General features: G+C 35.6%; 1 long non-coding RNA gene across 1 annotated transcript; it reads right to left on the bottom strand.

The window, feature by feature from the left end:
• Positions 1-4,815: 4,815 nt before the first annotated feature.
• Positions 4,816-6,132, bottom strand: LOC137398486 (uncharacterized). The gene is made up of 3 exons (XR_010978941.1): positions 6,058-6,132; positions 5,156-5,215; positions 4,816-4,874 (listed from the first exon to the last, which is right to left on the bottom strand). It is a non-coding gene; the product is annotated as an uncharacterized lncRNA (long non-coding RNA).
• Positions 6,133-22,617: the final 16,485 nt, after the last annotated feature.

Genomic DNA, 22,617 nt, shown 5'->3' with positions numbered 1-22,617 from the left:
AAGCTTTTGTGTAATTTCTATTTCAGATTCCTTGCGGTGAGCTAAAATTCCTTACTGTGGTTGGGATTCCATGACGACAAGCGAATGAAAAGTGAAAAATATTCAAAGTCTGGTAACAAATTGTACAAAACTGGCCATAACTCAAAAACTAACAATGGCAGCATTATAAAATTAATTTTACAGTAATCCTCGTCCTAAGACGCTACTAGCTAGCTAACTTATATGAAGCAAGAGAAACTATTATCATATTACCCTAGGACACTTATATTTCGCTAGTATTTAGTTTCGTGAGTAGCACACAGAGTTAAATTTCGCTGCAACTTAATTTCGTGGCTCTGATGAGTGCGAAAATATAGTGGTGTGAAAATAAATGCAGTGGAAAAAACATTACATTCCTCAGGTCCAGTTCACTAATAAGAAAAAAATTCAATTTGGGAATAGTTCGTATTTGTAAACCATAGGTTGAAATGTGTGGGTGAGGTCGACAATTCAATTTGATCACTTGCTGCCATTTGTTTCTTAGACTATCAGTGACGTCTAGGTCCCTCCTGCCGTGACTTTCACACTCTAATCCCAAGAAGAAGAAAATAGATAGGTAACAACCAACTTCACAACCAAAACTGTATAACCCTTACGTTGCCATAAACGCATTTATGCGTTTTCTAGGGGTCACTGACATAAACGCATTTTCTGACTTTCTCAGCAATTGTCTGGTAACCTGATTTTATTATTTGTTGACCACATAACCCACGGTCTTTAAGTGTTTTATGAAATTGACTGTGTTGTCCGAAGATTTCTCTATAAAATCAGCCTAAAACAACGAAGCAATTTTAAACTTTTGTTTGAGAATTTCTAATCTAAAAACGAACATTTTTCTGTGAGTTCATTAACTACCCCGCGCGAGTCATAAAACAGGTAATTAGTTGATGATGACATAATAGCCAGTTTAGATTTTCGTGATTATACAGATAATTAAAGTAGAACTTGAAAAATACTGTATACATATCATGAAGCAATATCGGCAATTTCGGTAAAATGGCTGGCACTAGGCCGGTAACGAATTTGTACATGATTGGCAGTGAAAGAGATAATGTGGTTAGACCTGATGAGGGTTGATATTGTTTTTGGATGGTAATAAAATTCATCACTGCAATAATTATTCTTCAATTTTACGACTTCACCTACCAGACTTTCATTCTCACCAGTTACAAATTCGGTGACTAAACTGATATTGCTTTGCCATGCTGCTCAGTTGGCGTATTAGCTATAATGAGTTTACCAGAAATTTCCCATTTATCCTAACCACAGACGAAAGTTGCCTGCATTTCTAATATTACGATTTTATTGTAGATATCAATGAACAAAGCTATTTAACTTCGCGTTTTCGCTCGTTCGTTATGATAGTTTAGTTTCGCTCATTAAATTTTCGCGAAAGGATTACACCGCGAAAACGCGAAAGTTAGATGCCACGAATACATAAGTGTCCTAGGGTATGCCATTCTTTTTACAACCATTTCGTCAATATTTTCTCATAAAATACAATATCTGAGTTAATGAATAATTATGCTATATTTTTCTACTGCTCTACAATACAACATTTTCTAGACTATAATGATGTTATAAGGTATAACTAAATATACTAAATAAAGTGTTGCAAATGGTTCTTTCACTGATGGCCGGTTGCTGATCTGGTGCATGCCGGCTGCTTCTTCGCTCCAACAAGTCATAAATTTGGCTGGCTCCTGTAATATTGGCGATATACCTCCATTTTTGCCTGATACTCTGTAGAGTTGTTTGCTTCGCTGAATATCTATTAATAATTGTTGTAGCCAGTTAGTCTCTTTCATATTAAGTGGTGTTGATCAATAATAATCTTTATTTAGTAACAATTTTATGCTGTTATTCATTCATTAAGCTTTTCATTATAATGATCAGACAACTCCCAATCGAACTGATGTCCCATATATTCACATTGCATCAGCTGTGATGGTTGGACAACTCCCAATCGAACTGATGTCCCATATATTCACATCGCATCAGCTGTGATAGTTGGACAACTCCCATGCTTGATAATTCCAGCAGCATAGCAATTGCCATATATTTCATGTCTGCTTATTGATGCATCACAGTGCTTACTGCAATGTTTTGCAGCAGTTGTGGTATTAGGTGATCCCACAATTTATTATTTCTTTTGACTTTTGGTCATCTATTGCTTCAAACCCTGACACTATAAATGTTGTAGTTGTTTGGGTCAGGTATAATTGCAGTGGCTCAAAACATGGTCAGTTTCTGGGTCGTTTTGTAGAGGTGGAGCTTAATCCGGAAATGCAAATGTTTTGTCGGCACTAAGCGACGAGGTTTTAAGCAAGTGCCAATGTTTAGTCGGTTAGAAATTGAGTTTGTAATCTTTTTATTTTTGTAACAAAATAAAGCATAAACATCGTTTTAGACAAATCTTTAATCAAAAATATGAGACCTTTCATCAAACTAGCATAACGTACTCACATAGTTGTTTATCGTAGTTTTGTCGTGTTAAGACGAAATAGTAACATGCTCACGAAACGGAAAAAAATCTTCTCAAAAATACATCATTAATTATTCTGTATTCGTATATACAGTGTGTATGAAAAATATCTTACATACGTTGTAATATGATTGCACTTACATGTAGGTAACGCGGTAGCTATTACATAAGTTATTGAATATTTGTGATTATGTTCTAACCAAATAAAATTCACATTGAAACAATTGTCTACTTTGCTATCATTCTGAGAGCTAAAGAAGATTCTATTTCATTTTAGTGTAACTATGTATGTTAGCGTATCGTAAGACAAAAATTGTGAAAAGGCAACAGAAGACATTAGTCTATCGTATCTTTACTGCAAACACCGACTTCTCCAACAACTAACTTTATTTAGATTTTGAACATGACCGCACTCTGTAGGTATTCATTTGTCAATTTGCTTATATATTTATTATTTATGTACAGCATTGTGCAACCAAAAATTTTTTCTTGATTTGTTGGGCAAAAAATATTTTCTTACTGTTGGCATGATGATGTATTTTTTTGTTTCAATATAAATAATGCATGTGGCAATTGTTGTGCATCATTGTTAGCAGCTTTCCCGTTACCTCCACAAGCACAATGTAGCCAATTCTGGAAAATCAGAGGACAGCACACACAAACCTTTAGCATGATGTATGTCTATTGGCATTGCTGACGTTGTACAACATACATTGTTTGAAAAGTCGATGCGCAATGACAAAATGTCTGGTGATGGACCACTGGAACAATGATGGGAAGTAGGTTGTTTCAGTTATCGGACGAACCTATCATGATAAATTGTAAAGTTTAATCATTTTACTTTATTTGATATAAAAAAATGCTGCACATAACTTAATTACTACCACATCAGCACCAAAGCCATAAAAGGCCTTTAACAAGCACAAATGAGAACAGAATAACACAGTAGAAATGAGCTACATATACTACATCTAGATATGTGAAAATAAGTGAATACAAGTCTGGGTTATTTAAAAAAAATCAGTATTGAAAATCCTGAATGTTTTATGTATGCAGGTATGTTTTAATTTGATCAATATATTCACTCAAAATTGAGCACAGTACAAGCTGAAACAGTTCGAGTTTTTGCATATAAAAGTATTCCTATCTAGAACAAGTTTGTTCTCTATGGCTGCAGATGAATTGGCAATGAGGTGGAGGGCACGCCAGATGCCCTCTGGCGTGCCCTCCCTTCATGGCCAGTTCACCCACAGCTATAGGGAACAAACTTGTTCTATGCCTATCTAGATATTGCATGTATTAGAAAGCCTCAGGAAGAATTTTTGCTCTGTCATTTCTTACTCCCTGCAAACTCCTCTTGGAGATCCTTGATCTAAAATAAAAACAATCATAGCATGTGTATTTACATCTCCTTGAACTCGTAAAGTACTGTGAATGCAGTATTCAAGTGGCATTATTTGCGACGATTTTTGACTTTGACAGGAATATTATGTGTTAATTTAATGAAGTAGATTGGAAAGTTACATTGGACATTGTGATTTGCTGGAAGTTAATTTGGCGATCTCAAAGAACCGGGCAAATCTGCTTTTGCTAGTTCCTGACTTTATTACTGTTTTTACAGTAGTTTTATTTCACAATTATTTCCTGGCTTCATATATCTTCTCCGATCCTACATTGCTCAACCAACTTAGCCCATAGAGTTGACTTGTAGAAGACAACAACGAAATTAGTCCAAGTACTCAGTCTATGAATCGGATGGTGTTGTGGCACCTTGTTATCAATTTCTCAAAGAGTTGATAACAACTCCAGAGATGCTCCTAAATCCTGATTAGAGATTTGCAAATTACATCAAATCACCAATCATGAGATTGGCATCAAAGCACCATAAAACTGGATTACCCAGTTTGTAAATTAAATCAAATTAAAACCATCAATTACATAGTGGATGATGGTTTAAACTTCATTTTATTTGAAAGCTGAGCAGTCAACCTTCTAAGTGATTTGATTTGGAGCAAAACGCATGCCAGCGATTTGATACGCTTTACAAATCTGGAATCAAAGATTTGGGAGCATCGCCGCACAACTCTCTCCAATTCAGACACTGAGCACTTACACTAAAGTGACACGAAAGCATCATGCAACAGGGTTCTAATTTTAAAACTGAGTTACTGAATATTATCACTCACCGGACTGTTAGGTATGAAAGTAACATCAGGTCTCTGAGTTACATCTATAATGCTGTCGTTTGTGGCATTTCGTAGATGCTCTCCACATCTATGGAAGCTCGCATAGCCTCTGCTCTTACTCCTACCCGTCCTGAGCAAGCACTGCGTTTCCTCCTTATCTTGAGCTATAAATCAGAATGCTCGAGGCATTGAACGTTTGGCTGGGTGTGAACAGGCGACTTAACAAATATCGCAGTTGGCAGCAAATAATTTGTCTCTAAAACTTAATCCTGCCTACACAAGGGGTTCTTCTGCATTATCCTACTACAACTTCACGTTTTGCTAGCTACTAATCTAGGGTTATAAATGGCTTGAAGATCCGCCTGCCAATGAAATTCCACATTTAACCATAATTAATATTGCACGATTTGCCTAAAATTTTATTGCTGGTTATGTGAGTGAGTACCTCCGTGTTACTATCAGATGTATTGTCTTGAGGATGCGGTCTCTTTGTTGGATTCTGTGACTAAAAATATAAACAATACGTAAATTATGTATAGCGACACCATGTGACAACATATATGAATTTATGCACATGTATAGCATATTTATATTTGTGGGCACAATCTAACTAAATTCAAATTGGCAAAAGAGTCCAAACAAAGGCCTTGTTGCCATGGCTCCAAAATAAGCATTCATTTTATCTTGCTTTTAATGATTGTTTTTGCAAATTTTAGGTGTGAAATATTAAATGTAAAATAAAATATTACATCTGCGTTTAACCAAAGGTGTGAACTGCGATATAATCCTATCTGGCGCATGTGTGAGGCCTCGGGATGAGAAATTCTCAAGAAAAATGAGACAGATTGCCGTAAACTTCACTGGCTATTGGGTCAAGGATATGGTATTTGAGCATTCCAATCAAGTCCTTGTTTCTTTGCAATTCTATCAAATTTCTATGAGAGTGTAGATGAATTAAAATAAGAGAAAATGTTTTTGAACTTTGATGTATTGTGAGACCGAAAGCAAAGTATCGAATACAGCTTAGACATGTCGCAACCCTCACAGTAGTGTAGACTTATATTTACTGCATTCTCTGATTTCGGGCTTACAAGAATATAAATGAGCACGCGTGCTTTTGTTACAAGATAGCTATTTCAGAAATAAGACAAATTAAAATATATAAAAGTAATAAATATTATTTATCATCTTTATGTAAAATCCATAATATACTATCTGTGCATTTGCAAAGACATGGAAAGATAGCCCTGTCCAAATATATTGGACATACAATGACCGAGTTTTACTGTCCAAAAATATCCCTTATAATAGGCTGAGTAAAATATTCTTGGTGTACCGGTAACTTACCCTCCGCTGTTCTTTGTACTTTTCCTTCTGGGTTTGCTGTCTTTCAGGGCCGTACATGCAGCCATACTCTTTTTCTTCGTCATACTCTTTTTCATCGCCATACATACATAAATAGCCTTGACTGTCATGAATGACGTTCTTACCTTTCCAAATATCTTCACCTTGCTAAAATAAAGCAGATAAAATTTTAAAAATGAGAAACATGGTACAGATCTTTTAGATTCATTGGCTGAAGACGTTGTAGGTTTTTAGCCTTACTTGATTGCTAACACTCAATTGAGAACTAACTGCTGCATGTATATGATGCTTGATACATTTATTGCTTGCTTGATTGTAGTTATTAATTTATACAATGATTTTTAATGTCATTTCAATTGCATGCCAATGCTTGTACACTGAAGCCCATGTATATCTTCTAATCAAGGCTGCACTATAAGCTTGATTGTAGTCCACTGCATGTCTGTATATACACGAATATCCACTTCGTCAAATTAAGCTTAAGAGTTGAGTGTCTATAGAGAGTAATCCTTTATTGCTGAGAGGTAGATGGTGTGTATCCAGTGTGAGTTGCTAGTGAACTGATGAAAATTGTGTCAACTCTGCTTCAAGTAGGGCCTGTGATGTCATAGATCACATGGTACAAAAACAAACCAAAAAGGGCTTCATAAAACTGCAGCATAAAAACATATAAGCTACTATTGACATGTACTTTTATTGCACAACAACCAAGCATAGGCCTACATTTTACAATCAAGGTTACACTTCACAATCAAGGTTACACTAAAATATCCGAGGTATAAAATGTTCATTTTCAACACAAGATCACAAATTAGGCAGTAGAGAAAAAGTGCTTTAAGTATATGAGATTACCTTCAAAAAGTCTTTCATGCTTGTTGAATATGCCGTCCTCATGGTATGTGTAAAACGTGTTGCCATATTCGATTTCATGGGCTTTGATGGCTTGCTCAGCCTCGTCTAACAATTAGGCAAGAAGGAGCGGCATAATGCTTAAATGCACTGCAATTACAAAATATATTTGGTAGGCCCTCAGGCTCCTCGTAGAAGTTGACTGTCGTCAGCGATCATGTCATTCAGCTATCGAGGCTTCGATAACCTACCAACACGATTGCCGACTACAGGCACGGAAGGCCTGTAGGTAGGCCTATATAGAAGATGAAATGACGAATACAAAAAGTCAGTTATGAATACATGATGACCCACTGAGGTCTTCTTTTAAGGTTGAAGCAATATGAATATGCAGTGCATTTCAATTAATTTTTTAAGACAAATTGCAAGCAGTAAGCAACTCTGACTACTGAGGACTACTGATCACAGGCAGACTGTCTAGTCCGAAAATATAACTGCCCTGCATTGCAGGAGACTACAAAAACTTGCTTCACCTTGTCTCCTCTCCTACACTTTTTGTGAACCAAACAGATGAGATACAGCCTAGGCCTGGCGGTGCTACTGACAACGCACCATTGTAGTAACAAGTTCAAATAAAATTTGAGATACACAATTAAATGGTTGTTCCTTAGGTAGCTACATACTGTCGTTGTTTCAAAATGTGCTACAGTTGAGACTTGGTAGTAATATAAAGTTAGTTGTTAAAAAAGTGTGTGCTTGCAGCAAATACAGTAAAGATAAAAAACTGATGTCTTCTGTTGCCTTCATTTTTACAATCAATGCCTAACGAGATGCTAATACTAATATTTACAGAGTGTACAAAGTGTACAACCGTTTTAATGTGCATTTTATTTGTTCAGAACATAATTGTAACTTTTCAATATTTTATGTAATACCGCTTTACAAAAGTGTATTCATATTAAAAATGATGAGATACCCGATCCGATCCGATTAAAAAATATATAACTATTTTTCAAATATAAACGAATACAGAATAATTAATGGTGTATTTTTGAGAATATTTTTTCCCGTTTCGTGAGCGTGTTACCATTTATTCTTAACAAGAAAAAAACTACGATAAACAGCTATGCAAATACTTTATGTTGTTTTGCAAAAAGAACTCATATTTGTAATTAAAATTTTGCTTGGAAAAGATGCTTACGTGATATTTTGTTAAACAAAAAGATAACTACAGTGCACCCTCGAGATACGATTACCCTGATATACGATTTTTTCACCTTACGAAGTCAAACATTGTGATATCTTCACCTCGCTATACGAATTTTATTTCACCATACGAATTTGAGAAAAGTTTCGCCCGAGTTAAAATTTGGCCGTCGGTGTGCTCATAACACACGTCGAAATAAAAAAGACGCCGAAATATGGTTTGCCGAAAACATTCTTAGAACGTTTAGAAGAGACACGATGATCGACTTCTCTCATATCCGCGTGGAAAATTTCGTGTAAAATGCACAAGCGAGAGCAAATATTCATTTGTAGCGTTATTATACCTTTTACTATAAACTTTTAAGTCAGCATACGTATATAACTACAAGTATCTACATTTAATTCGTTATCAATGGAATCTGAGACCGATACAAACGTTACAAAACGAAGGAAAATTGATTTCTATGTCAACAAAGTTTGATGTCGTAAATAAGAAGAAGGGACCCGTATTATCAACATTGCCAAGGAATATGATCGCAACCAATCAACATTTGCAATTATTATTAAAACAAGAACTCCATTAAAGCAAGCACAAGAAAGAGCTTCCGACTGAAGATTTGAATGAGCTAGGTCATGCACGCGATCAGCATACAAAAAGAGCAACCATTTAGTAAAGGCGAGGATGTAGAAGATACAGGACACCCCGCATTCGCAGAAATATTTTATGTGTTTAATTTACTGATGTGGACTGGTACATTAAAACAATGCATGTATAATATATATTATTTATCTCTTGCGTGGCATGTTTTTCATATTTTATTTGTTTCCTTTTGATTTTATGTTTATTCTCTTGTTTAACCATTCTTTGCATATGGGCTTGTTATCTTCTACGTGAATACAATTCATCGTATGTATGTATGTATGTAACGCATATAACTAGCTGCTCGGGATAGTTGACGCATCCACATTACTTTCTGAAACTTGCTAAAGCCCTGTCCCCCCATAGGGTATAAATACGTACAAACTTTGTATGTATGGTTACATTGATTCTTGTGCACATTTCATACAAGACAAACTACTGTACCACATTCTCTGGATCCTTTTACAAGCGCTAGCTAGCAATTTTCTCGTAGAAAAGGTAGAAGAATTGGACAGGAATGGACAACTTCTTTTAGCCTGCTAAAAAATTCCAATTCATTACGTTTTAAATTTATTTTCAAGTGTACAGCACCATAATTAGCATTGATACGCTTTTGCCTCATCTCTGCTTTACTCGCTACATGTACCAGCTAAAGTCACGTTACTCCAAAGGTATGTACGTCCTGTGTAGAAAATAAAATTTTATTTTTCTTTTCGGTAGCCATTAAATGGTCAAGTGTGCGAGGTGCCGCTTTCTATAACTGCATCGCTCGGCCTTATTGATTTAGGTTGAAAAGGGTTCCAAACAGATAGGCTAAAGTTTATAGTGAAAGTGAAGATAAGAACTGCTGAAGGATAAAATTTCGTGATAAAAAGTTGATACATACTGAAACTTAGTTTTAAGTGTAGGTTTAGCAAGCTAAACTTACTTGAAGTGAATTCAAAGTTTATGTTATGCGTACCTTATGAAGGTGAGAACTCCTTACCGTACGTACTGCATTTGGTACACACATTATAATTTTGCGTTTTATTGCAGATCATAACCATTAAAATACACTAAATACAATACAGTTACTGTAGGTAACCATAATTACTAAAGTTAACATACTATTTTGTTGCTAATTGTCAATATGTACACATTTTTGGAAAAAAAATTGACGATTTTTACCAGGAGGTGTTTGCATTGTTTAATTACAATGGTCTCTATACCCCGATATACGAATTTTTCACCATACGATGCCAACCCTGGAACGAATTAACATCGTATCTCGAGGGTGCACTGTACTCGATTTCTCAACAACTAAACGTTTGCAGTGGTTCGACTAACTTTAAAGCTTTTGTATTTCCGGATTAAGCTCCACCCCTACAAAACGACCCAGAAACTGGCCAGGTTTTGAGCCACTGCAATTATACCTGACCAGTTGTTTGTTCCTACCCAATAGCTGTAGAACATCGCAATACGTACTGGCGCAACTATCGAAACTACTAGTTACGTATTTGTCACTCTTCCTTTCCCTTATTAAGCATTGTTGAAATAAATGGTCGCAATTTGCTAGTGCGGATTGGAATGCGCGCACAAAGGGATACGCCTACCGGTGACTTCCTCGTTCAAGTGCAGTTACGTTTTCGTTGCAATTATCTCGAGTTAAAGGTTGTATCAGTGAGTATTACATTTGATTACGTTGTTATGTCATATAAGTTAAATATAATGAGTCAATCTAGGTCGTTGCCACAATAGATCATAGTTTCTCAGCTTATCTCCTTACATCTTCACGTGATGTTGGTCTATTTTGACAGATGGCCGAAAATTTGTAAAGTGCGTGTATCGATTTTGCTCACAGACTATGCGGATAGCATTGCCAGTTGCCAAGAATGCATTGTAATATTGAAAGAACTGAATGTTTTGTTGCAGCCTTGTTGAGGTGTTAAAATAAATGCACCGCTAGCTAATTCACGTTAAGGAACAAAGCTTGGCTTTACTGACAAACCACTGACGCTGCCTAGGCGTATATTAGCGTAGTACATAAGAGAGCGTGAACAATAAATTTGGAGTTGTGCATCAACATCGTTCTAAATACATGAGTGCAACTTTTTTTTATAGAATATTCTAGATGACACAAGTTTTTTCAGAAGTTCTGTACTTTTTGAGCAAGTTGTGTCTTCATGTCATGCCATTGCATAAAACTGAGGTCAATAAATGTCAATCACTCTTTTGGTGAATCAATCACCAACATCCTAACTATAGACTGACTAGTCGGGACTGGCTCAGTTTGTACTACTAGTAGCAATCCTATTTTTACTGTGAATCTTTATGACTTTGTGCATTTTCTGAGGTTTTAATATAAATTTTTAATGTATTACAAGTAACAAACATCACAAATTTGTCTCGCATTTTAGATGTTACCCAGTCTACGACATTCTTATTGGTAATTTATACATCTTTGTTTCACCTTGGGAGTTGCCTTCTATTGTCACAGATGCGAGCTTTCCTCACTAGTCTTCAAAACTGTATTTTTAATTATAAAACATCTGATTTTATTGATAAAAATGAAATGTTTTTATTGTTATTGTAAATAAAAATAATATTAAAATACTATTATTTAATCATTAGAAAACTGGTATGAACTGTTTCAATTCTGGCATTTTTCATTAGAACTATTGATAGTTTTCCATCGCAATAAACATGAGCTTTCTAATAAATTTAGACTATAGCATTGATGGTTGCCAGTTTTCTGCCTAGATACAATGCTCTCATTTGTGTGCATTGCAGTTTTATAATAGAACGCTGAAGATATAATTTTAAGGAGTAGAAGTTATAAATATTTGAACTCTTAAATTATCTTGTATTCTTGGTATTTTATTGTAGCAATGGCTTCTGCATCAGAGGACATCGAATGCGAGTTTTGTGGTCTAAAAAATGATAAAATAGTTGATCCGAAGAAGTTGCCATGTGGGCACATAAACTGCATGCCATGCCTTACGTCACACTACAAAGAGAACGACATTTTCTGGTGTGGTCTGCAAAGTTGCGGGTAAGTAATATTCAACAATACTGTCATGTTAACATTAAAAATATTTAACACGTGAGAGAGTTAACACTTCAAATAGTGATTGTTGTTGAAGTTTTGCCTCTGATCATTGTACTCTTCAGGGACATTGATTAGTAGAACAGGTTGTCTGTTACTTTGTGTGTTTTTGGTAAATTAGCATTTACTTGCTTTCAACAGGCCCAAATGACTGACAATAGAGACAAACGAGATGTGTTGAAAATTGATAAAGGAAAGCTGAAGATAGCTATTATGCTCTCCGTTTATACAAATTTTTATCAAACAATTGAGAAAGGATTTATGCAAATTTGATTTGTCAAAATGAGTTTTTTCAATAATTTTGTGGGCATACCACAATTTCCATTGTAACTTTAATCTGAAATCTGCTTTTTTAGAAATTTGCTTTTTATTTTGTTTTGCAGCAGTTTTAAATATGCCAACTTTTAGTCAATCTCAAAATTATGTACACGCAAGTTATGAGATGACTAAAATGTTAGTCAACATGGATCTTGAGTACCTGACATGCTGATTATCAGGCTGACACTCTAACCAACTGAGCTAATCAACTGCCTACCAAATCCTTAAATAATAGTACCAATCAAGGAATAAATATTGCTTTGTTACAGTAATAGTCAACAGAAGGACGAAAGATTGTTAATAATATTATAGATAATTGAGAGTATTTCATTAGCAAATTGATCTGATTTGAAAATAAATAAGCTGCCCATTATAGTTTTATTATAATAGCATATCTATTGGAGCAAGCGCCTAATAAACTTATAGGATAACATAATATATTGTTGTAACAGTGTTAATAATGTTATTTTATTACATTATTTTTGGAATGTTCTGTTTTATGCCATCTCTGGTTTTTAGCAAAGTGTATAAAATGTCTCCTGAAATGCTACCTGATTTTGATGATGCGCAATTCTGTGACACTTGTGTCAAGAAGGGTCAAAACAAGCGTCAAGCTGTGTCATATTGCACAGATTGCTCCAGAAAGTTTTGCATGAAGCACCTTGAGGTATGTAACATATGCACATGTAGTATATTAGGTTATTTGCCATTACCATTTATACCTTCAGATTTCAGCTGGCCACATGAAGGTCATTTTACAGATAAGCATACTTCCTGTTGTTAGCTCTGTTATTCTTTAGATATAAACAGAATGGTCCAGTTGTTTACTTGTATTAACAGGCTGCAATGTCTCTCTCTGTAAATATTTACTCTAGCTACCAGCTCATATGCAGCATTAGATTATTGGGGGGGTGACCTGCTATACGCTTACTATTTAGTGGGAGAAACTTTGCACTTAGGCTATGTAGTTTCAACTAAGTCATATAGTTGATCACTAGAGGTTTACTACGAAAGAGCCTGTTCTATGTGGTTATTTTATAAATCAAAGTTACTCCTAATGGTTATCCTGATAGTGGAGCGGGAGATTCACTAGTTAGCACTTGTTCTGCTATTCCATTTAAAGGTTGACTTGCAACAAAATTCACATTACAGTTATTTGGTATCAAAAGATTCGCCATGTCTTACTCTATTGTGTTGTTAGTGCCAAATATGTGGGAATGTGATTAAAAGCTCGTAAAAGCTAAAAAACGAACAGAAAATCGCAGCCACACGAGACCGCCCTAGTTTGAATTCGTTTTCCAAAACGGCTAAAATGTGACGTATGTGTGCTAAAACGGCTAAAATGTGTGCGAGATAGTTTATGTTTACACTTTCATGCATCCTTATTCGTCGAACTATTTTCACAAATATACTTCACGCTTGCGATAAAAACCATGTCTATTGTTCTTACGCGTCTATTTTATCGGCATCGTAATGCTGCAACTTTGAGCACTGATATCTCAAAACATAGCATAAAAATATGTTTAATTTTTTAAGCTTAGCTTGAACGATTGCATATCATTCTCTGATAAAAATGATGAGCCTTTTGGTCCGCTATGATGGTTGAAAAATGCTGTAGAAATTCTTCGCGCCATGTAGCGGGAATTGTAAGTCACATGATCAGATAATGTTAGTTTCAGTTCAAGTTTGATCTATCGCAAATAGCAAACACGCTATCTCATATTAAACTTGTTTATTTCAATTCGTCATAATGTCTAACGCGCCGCATAGTGTTTGTGCAGCTGCCAAGCTGAGAAGCACCTTTTTTTGGCCAAGAGCTGAGAAAAGACCAGACCTTCACCGGGTGTGGAGCAACTGGGTGAAGCTGGATGTGACAAACTTTATTTATTCGCCTGCTTACTCTTACCTTTGTTTTCGCCAGTTCAAAGACGACATGTTTTCTAACCTGTTTGCATACTCCACATATCACCAAAGCACGTAAGTAATTTATTTTATGAACTACTTGTATTAGTAGTTGTAACTCGGGTTATTATCTAGTATTCTCCTAATTGTACTGTATTAATCTATATTTAATATAACAATATTAATGTCATTTAATTGTAATATTATATTATTAGTATTTTATCTTTTTAATTACGTGTATTATTCTTATTATAATAACAAAACTAATTCATACTGCATATCTATCTGTAAAACGTAATATATTAATATATAATTGATAAAATAATGTTGTTTCACGATTAATTTTGCCAAATTTCTTAACCCCACTCACTTATAGATATGTTATATAAAATAGTTATTGTCATTTTCTGGTATCATCGTTAATAACATATTAATATTATTAGTTGATTATTATTAGTATTAGATGAAGAGTTTGTGCCAACCACTGAAGACTGGGAAAAGTTTGAGCGCTATGTTGGCCAGCATCAAACGCTCTCCAATTACATGTAAGATAGAGCTGAACTAAACCAAACTTGACAAAATATAAAAAATATCCATAGAGTTATTACTCACATTTTATGTTTACAATATCATGGATTCTGATAGGGTTTTGTAAAATCTGTGTCATGATTGCATGGCTATATATTTATTCTTTTTCTGATCAAGCAAATATGATATAATAACAGGAAATGATATTGTACAAATCTTATTGCAAGTCAACTATTGTGTTATGATTTCAGAACCGAATCCTCCTTCAAAGAGGAGAAAATAATAGTAAGTGTGACAGCACTCCAGCGACTATTTCACTGTCACACCTGCGCCCTCCCCTGCTCATTCACGATGGTGCGAGAAGGCGGATGGGTAGAGTTCAAGGTTACATGTGCCTCCTGTCACCGATCGTACACTTGGGAAACAACTGCCAGGGTGAACAGAGCTCACGTCATCAACCCCCTGCTGGCAGCTGCATCACTCTTTTCTGGCGGATGCCTTACGCAGAACCTCCGTTTTCTGTCGCTCCTGAACATCGCAATACCAAGCCACAGCGTTTGCCTCTACCAACAAAGAGAATACTTACATGGTGTGAGTGTTAATATTTACTCATAAACTTGGAAAATGTGAGTAAAAGCTTGGCACACTAATTGAATAACAACATTTAGAAACATTTTTTTTTTTGAAATGAAAATATGTCATCCTTCAAGCAAAATATATTATAATTCAAAATTCTGATTCTTCATCATAATATAGCACAAAAAGGGGGAAGAGGATTCTACATTCTTAGAGTAATGATAATGATACAAATTAATCTTGTATAATGAAGTTTTACAATATATTACAGTGTATTGCTGAGCAGTACACCCTGCATAACGAGGGATTGATGGCAGCAATCGATTGGGAGCTTGATTTGGCAGGTGACGGTAGATGCGATAGTCCGGGGCATTGCGCACTATACAGAGCCTACACTATGATGGATCAGAGCTGCGGTTTAATAGTCAGCAGCCATCTTGTCAAGGTAAAACTTTGACAGTTTTTACTTCACAGCCTGACAAAAACCCAAATTTTTTAGTAGTTATCAATACATAAACATGAAGTTGCTCATCTAGCTAAATAGTTCATTCAAATAATGTGAAAGTAATTGTTGGTCGTAACTTTCTTTACTTTGCAGTCAACAGAGACCACCAGCTCTAACACCATGGAGCTGAAAGGCTTCAAGCGATGCCAGTCCGATCTAATTTCCCACGGCCTGAGAGTGAGGTCCATTACAACGGATGTTGTTACAAAGGTTGTGTGCATACTGCAAGCTTGTGTTTTGGCTTATGCCGCAAATTTGTCGCTGTGAGCGACGGCCTCTACCTGCATGCTTGGTGTCTAAGATTCGGGCTCTTTTCCCACCAACGGATGATGAAGAAGAGTTTGCAGACTTGCAAACAAGATTTGCGGCATAAACCAAAACACAAGATTGCGGTATGCACACAACCTTTTCCGAGCATTTGGCGATGGCTCTCCAAATGGGAATAGATTATCTACCAAAACAACTATTGAAAAACAATAATTGCTGATCATCAAAATAATCTCGATCTTTATATAATAAAATCATAAAACTAATATACACTCTCTACTGTAGTAAGTGTACAAGCCAAATATACCAGTTCTCCTTGTGTTCCACGAGTTCAGAATATGTGTGTTCAAGTGATGCATTAAATGTGTAACACAAGAATTGTAGATAATGCTTGACACATTAGCATAGCCTTGGTGTTGTTGGCATTAAATGAATATCCAACTCACTATGATATCGCAGGTAATTATTCCACCTCAACTCAAGGGGTGCAGACGCCACAAATTCGTTTACACCAGGATGCATACGCAGGCATTCATGCTCCCCTCGGTCAAGGAGACAATGCGAAAACTCAGCATAATGGCAGCACAAACATTCAGGAAGAGATGGCATGTCTTGACAACGCTCGCAGGCACACCACTCTGTAGCCGGTGGTATTAGCTCCTAAAGAAATGAACAGATATGTCTATGCAACCATAGCTAATACATCAGGTCGATGTTATCCAACAGTATATCAGTGCAGCACTAGATTTAAATATTAAAATTGTTAATGTTGTCATTCGAAAAAAATCTTTAATTATTTTTTCGCAATATTGAAGCGATAATTATCATCATTAAAATCATATATAATAATATTCGTTCTATCACTCTCAAGCTAAAACTATTACTACTAGCCAGCTTGGCACATAAGAGCTGGCTAGTGGCGGTGCTTACTTGCTGGGAGGTTTGATTCTGTTGAGGATCTTCTTCAGATAGAGCGTCAGGCTCGAAACGCCAGGGTCTTAACTCTTCAGAATTTGACATTTTTTATGATCGCAACTCAGACATGAATAGTCGAACGGAATGGCCAAGCCGAAACTGTAAAGTAGCGAGCATCTATATTTGATACGGGGTCTTAGGTAAAACCCGAAGTGATTATCATAAACTATTGCTACGATAAGTTTGATATTGAGCTTTTTATTGGCCTTTCAATTCACGCGAGAACATCACGTGACAAGACAATAACCATACAGCGCGGATACGTCATCGAAATCAAGAGATTCCAATCTACGGCGGCTTTTTGTTTTTGAGCTTTTAAGAGCTTTTAATCACATTTCCACATATTTGGCACCTACCACACAACAGAGTAAAACATGGCGAATCTTTTGATACCAAATAACTGTAATGTGAATTTTGTTGCAAGTCAACCTTTAAACATGATTATAATAGGCAGTTGGTATACTAGTATACCAACTGAGTAATGTGTTATATGAGTTATATGAGTAATGTTATACTAGAGATGATAACATTATGTTTGTAATTTGTGTAACTTCAGCTGCAACACAAATTATACACGATACTCTTTTGTATGTTTGTGTTTTTTGTATTTATATTTTTCTGTATTTTCTTCCCATTATCCATTGATACAAAGGTGGATATTATACATCTAGCTATCAAAGCTATGAGTAGTGAATATGCTTTATTATAGTTTACAAATAGATATCTTATTGTCTTATCTGAGTCGCAACTGTTTCTTTACTTTGCCCAGATAATCCAAAATTATCCTTAAATATCTTCAAATGTTAATTTATAATAATAAAAGCCTGTCACCAATATTTTGAATCTTTTTATTTGCCTGACAATTTACAATGATAGGAATTCTATGGCAACCGCATATTTCTTTATTCTAGCAACTCGATTGGTTAATTGATGACCATCGCACCAGTGTCTATAGCCTGGTATCTTGTCATAACATGTTTGGCTTTATTTTAGCAACATGATGATGTACTTGAAGACCATCATACAATTCCTATGGCTCAGTATTTATCAAAGGAATGCCCCCATCTGCCAGATATCTGTACAAAGCATGAGAATCAGCCGCTAGTGGTGGGATGTAAGGTCTGCCATACCACCAGCTGTATGAAATGTGTAACAGATTCAACCAAATGTGATAATGGTAAGCTTATTGAGTTAACACTGTAACCCATCAGTGAACTCATCAGCATGGGGGTGTTATTGCTGACGATGCTATTAGTGAACGCTAGTATTATTCTTACATAATTGGCACATTGACTGTCCAAATTGAATTTCGAGAGAAATTTTCATTAATAACATATGGCGGAAGGTATTTTGTATGTAAAGAGCAGAAAATCATTGTGTTCTACATCGTTGGGCAAAAAATTCAAAGACCTGTGTCATCGTAAACCCAGGGCGCTCTGTAGTGGGCATATTTGTTTGAGGTTTTGCTGCAGCTGATGCTAGTGAACACCATTCTATTAGCATATGTATAGAATGCTTCATATTGACATTTGATGCCTTGTCATGATTGGCAGGCTGATAATCAGTTAGTGTATTTTATGAAGAAACACAAATTGCTTGAAATAAAAATAAGCTAACTTGTAACTAAACCTCGGCTGTTTTAAAATATAACTGAAATATTCCGACAAACACTTTCGTAACTAATAAAACTATTAGAAACAGTTGCTAAAATATTCAATTTATATTGCAAGTTTTTTGATGAAAATTGACTACAATGAAGGTCAAAGACAGATATCGCACACTCGCCTGACAACTTACATGTAGTAGAATTTTACCGTTACTCCTATTTGTTCTTCAGTCTGTTCCATTTCTTCTCCTCATTTAAGAAGTTTAATGTACCCACTTTTTGCAGTTATAACATTGCCAGGGAAGATCATTTGATTGAGGAGCTTTATCGGTCTTATAACATTTATTACATGGAAAAGTGGTTAGGTGTGTTGAACTTCCTTGAACTGTTTCAAGTCTCTGGATTAGCACAGGAAAACACTATGTTTATACATCCTTTAGCTGAACTTATTTCAACACATATAGTCAGCAGGTAGATATCAAAGTTTGGTATAGATGATGCTACACAAACACCTGCCTTCTGTCTAACATCTTGTGGTTTGTATCATATTCATACTTTCTATTTGATTTGTTTCTTACTAACAGCTAAGATAATATTACACAGGTGTACCACATGACTTCCAGTTGCTGGAAGATCTGGCTGCCTCCCTCCTGAGTAATATGATAACAGTAGAGAGTACAAAGAAGGACGAGGAATATGAAATACTCTTCAAAGAGGTATCCAAAGTTCAGTCGGACTATGATGCTAAAACAGAAATCATGCTTCAGCTTATTCGTAAAACCAGAGAGAGTCAGGTTTGTAATTATTATTCTAGTTACAAGGTTTCATGCTGGTAAAATCAGTACATAAAATCTATCAGTTACTCTATTAAGGTAACTAATATGGACTCTATTGACAGAATATTTTTAGATACTTACTAATAAATATGTTAGGAAACTGCAAAAGCAGCATATATTAGGAGTAATTCATCTGGTATTCACTGAAACCAACTGGTGTTTTATGAAACCATCATTTTGAATGAGTGGTTGCAGCAAAAGCAGACACGCTGACTTTTGCGGACACCAAGATATTGGTTGAACCTGATAATTTTTTATTATAGAGTCCCACCTTATAATGTCTCTAATTGGGATTTATGGCACAATTTTCCGTCTAATATCTTTTTATTTCAGTAAAAAGCAGCCTATACTCTATTATGCACTGTTTAGCTACTGAAGGATGTTATTTTTTTGTTTTAACTTATCTCCTCTTCTTCTTCAGGTTTAACCAAGTAGTAGCTGTGATACTGAAGCAATTGTGTTAGTATGACAAGGAGGCTACAACTCCTGATTATTAGCTTTTCTATTATTTCCATTTACTATTTTCTGTTACAGCTAAATGCGGTTAAAGTCAAATATGACACACTTGAGAAACAGGTGCTAGAAAACCGCCAGAAATCACAAACTAAAATTGCTGATTTTGTCGAAGATGTGTTGCTCAAGCAGTGGAATAGCCTGAGAACCCATCAAGAGCTGCTTGAAACTGGGACCAAGAGTCATCCCCCAGTAAGTTATTAAGCAGTGTTGTTATTCAAGAGTTCAGTAATGTGAATGAATTATTGTACTAACTGTATGTGAGTGTTTGTGAATATGTTGGTGAACATGTATGTACCAGTACTTGTGTAGTAATGTACTTGAGGTGTTTGAGGTGGTTGTATTGATACGCATATATATTATTGAGTATGTGTGGATAATTGTGTTTGTACATGTATTAACATCAATTTCTGTACTTGTCAGTTTCATGCAGTGGATTCATGTCTATGTGTCAGCATATCTGCTGCATACCATATTTTGATCCACTCGGTCGGAATGATCTACTTTATAAGTCTCCTAGACTTATTGCTCATGACCTACTGACCTCATACTATCAGCTGTCTGCTCCTTTCATTCCTTCAATGTATCTGAGTCTATGAACTTGCTATTACTGATGTACCATACATCGTGAGCTGTCTACTAGCTCTCCTTACTTGTATGTTTCCATTGCTTAGTCTACACTCTCAGCCTTACCATCCTTGCTTTACCTACCATCCGTCATATTCACCAGGTACCACTTGTCAGGGTTTATATTCAGTAATGGCAGTTCTCCTATAAATACACTGATTGAAAGTTTACCAATTTATACATTACACGTCTCTGTCCTTCTTCTATCGATTCTATTAGGATAACTCTATGTTTAGGCGGCGATTGTGAGAGGATTCAAGGAGTTAAAGGCCCAGCTCGACAAAATCTCCCAAGAGCATTTGCCAAAGCTCCAACTTACAGACCAGCTACAGTTAAAGCAGATAGGTATGAATAACTGAAGATGGATGTATACATTTTCTATCGTCATTGAGGGGTGACCACACTGTACTGCATGTACTGTACTACATGTTTGTTTTGTACATTTTTAGTATTTTGAATAAAATTTATGTCTTTTTTATTTCTTGTAAAGCTTGTATTTAGAATCTGAAAATTTTGGCTAGAAAAGGGAAAATTTTCTTAGCTTTTACATCAAAATACATATCAGGTTGCTACTGGCACGGAAGCCTTGATTTTGAAGCATGTGCCCTGGTGGGTTGCTGGTGTGAAATATCAAAAATACATCCATAAGTGCATGCGATCATTAAATCCAAATTGTATCTGTGATCATAGAGTTAACTGCCGCCTGTCACTTCCTACTGTACTAAAATAAAAAGAGGATTACTCTATTGATGACTCATGAATGAATCTAATAAACCATTATTAACAAAGCTATTAACAATTACCAAGTTTTTTGACTAAGTACAAATATGTAAAGACTATAAAACTGCAACTTTTATTGACTTTTTTATGATTTAGACAGTTCCTGAGCAGAACTATTAGGTTCATAGCCTCAGAGCTACTGTATATGATGAGCCATCCATTCTTTATTTCTGATGTTTGAAGTTTAAACAGCCTTCTGTCATTTTAATTTTTTGACATATCGATAGTTAAGATATTCTTAATATAAATAGCTGGACAAATTAATTTAGTTGTTAGAACTGCTCATTAGTTTCAGGTCCAGCGTTTAAAGCACATAAATTACATAATTTTCTATTGTATTCATCAATACATCAGAGTCTTGGCTTTCGAATTAGGTATTGTTGGCCATCGTGTGACATACATTGTTTGGTGTTTATAGGATTTCCCCAAAGCTCTACCGCAGAAATTTTTACTGGCATAGGCTCTGAAATTGTGATGTCACAATTTTCATATGCGGTGTTGCGTGCTCTTACCGCCTATTCTATTGCTTACCACTTATATTTATCAACTACGATAATGATGCTAGTGTCAGGCGAAAATAGGACAAATCCAGAGAACCAATGACGATGACAAAGGAATCAGTGTCATTAGTTCTCCATGTACAGGTTATTTTTACGTATAATAAATAACTCAGATTCAAAGCATCATACTATGTTTTCCCGACGATATTATGCAGGGCTAGTCTAGCCCTCTCAATTTATTGTGATGTTGAAGGTTGCGACTGAGACTAATTAGTTTCAAGCTTTGCGCAATCTCGCGAAAGTGCGATTGGCATATAGTCCTAGGGCCTCGCAACCGCAGGTCACATTTTAATCGATGTGATTTCATTAGCTTTATCAACGACAGTACATTTATTAAAGCATAATTAATTAACCCAGAACATGTGTTTGTATTGGTCAGGCGTTAGCACGATCCCAGGCATTGTTGATTATTTGGAATCCTAGTTTATTATTAGCGCTCTCTGAGTTTAACAGCACCGATTGTCACAGAAAAGCGCAGCCTCAATGGCAGTGAAAGGGATCGACTACCTAAGGCTAAATAATAATTGTGACATCACATTTTGAGAACCTGAACCAAGTGTTTTCTTTTTGCAGGACATACTTTTGACACCCTGTTTTTCATATTTATATTATTCTTTGTGTATTGAATATAGGCTCATTCGAAAGCCAAGACTGATGTATTGAAATATATAATAAGAAAATTATGTAATTTATGTGCTTTAACTATTTTGGTACCACAAGTCGATGTATCGGCTTTCGCGGTAATAGAAGTACAGACCGTGAGTCGATG

The sequence above is a fragment of the Watersipora subatra genome, chromosome 6, assembly GCF_963576615.1.
Source record: "Watersipora subatra chromosome 6, tzWatSuba1.1, whole genome shotgun sequence".
Taxonomy (NCBI): domain Eukaryota; kingdom Metazoa; phylum Bryozoa; class Gymnolaemata; order Cheilostomatida; family Watersiporidae; genus Watersipora; species Watersipora subatra.
Note: the sequence above shows the minus strand (reverse complement) of the source record. Positions and strands in the feature narration are given on the sequence as shown.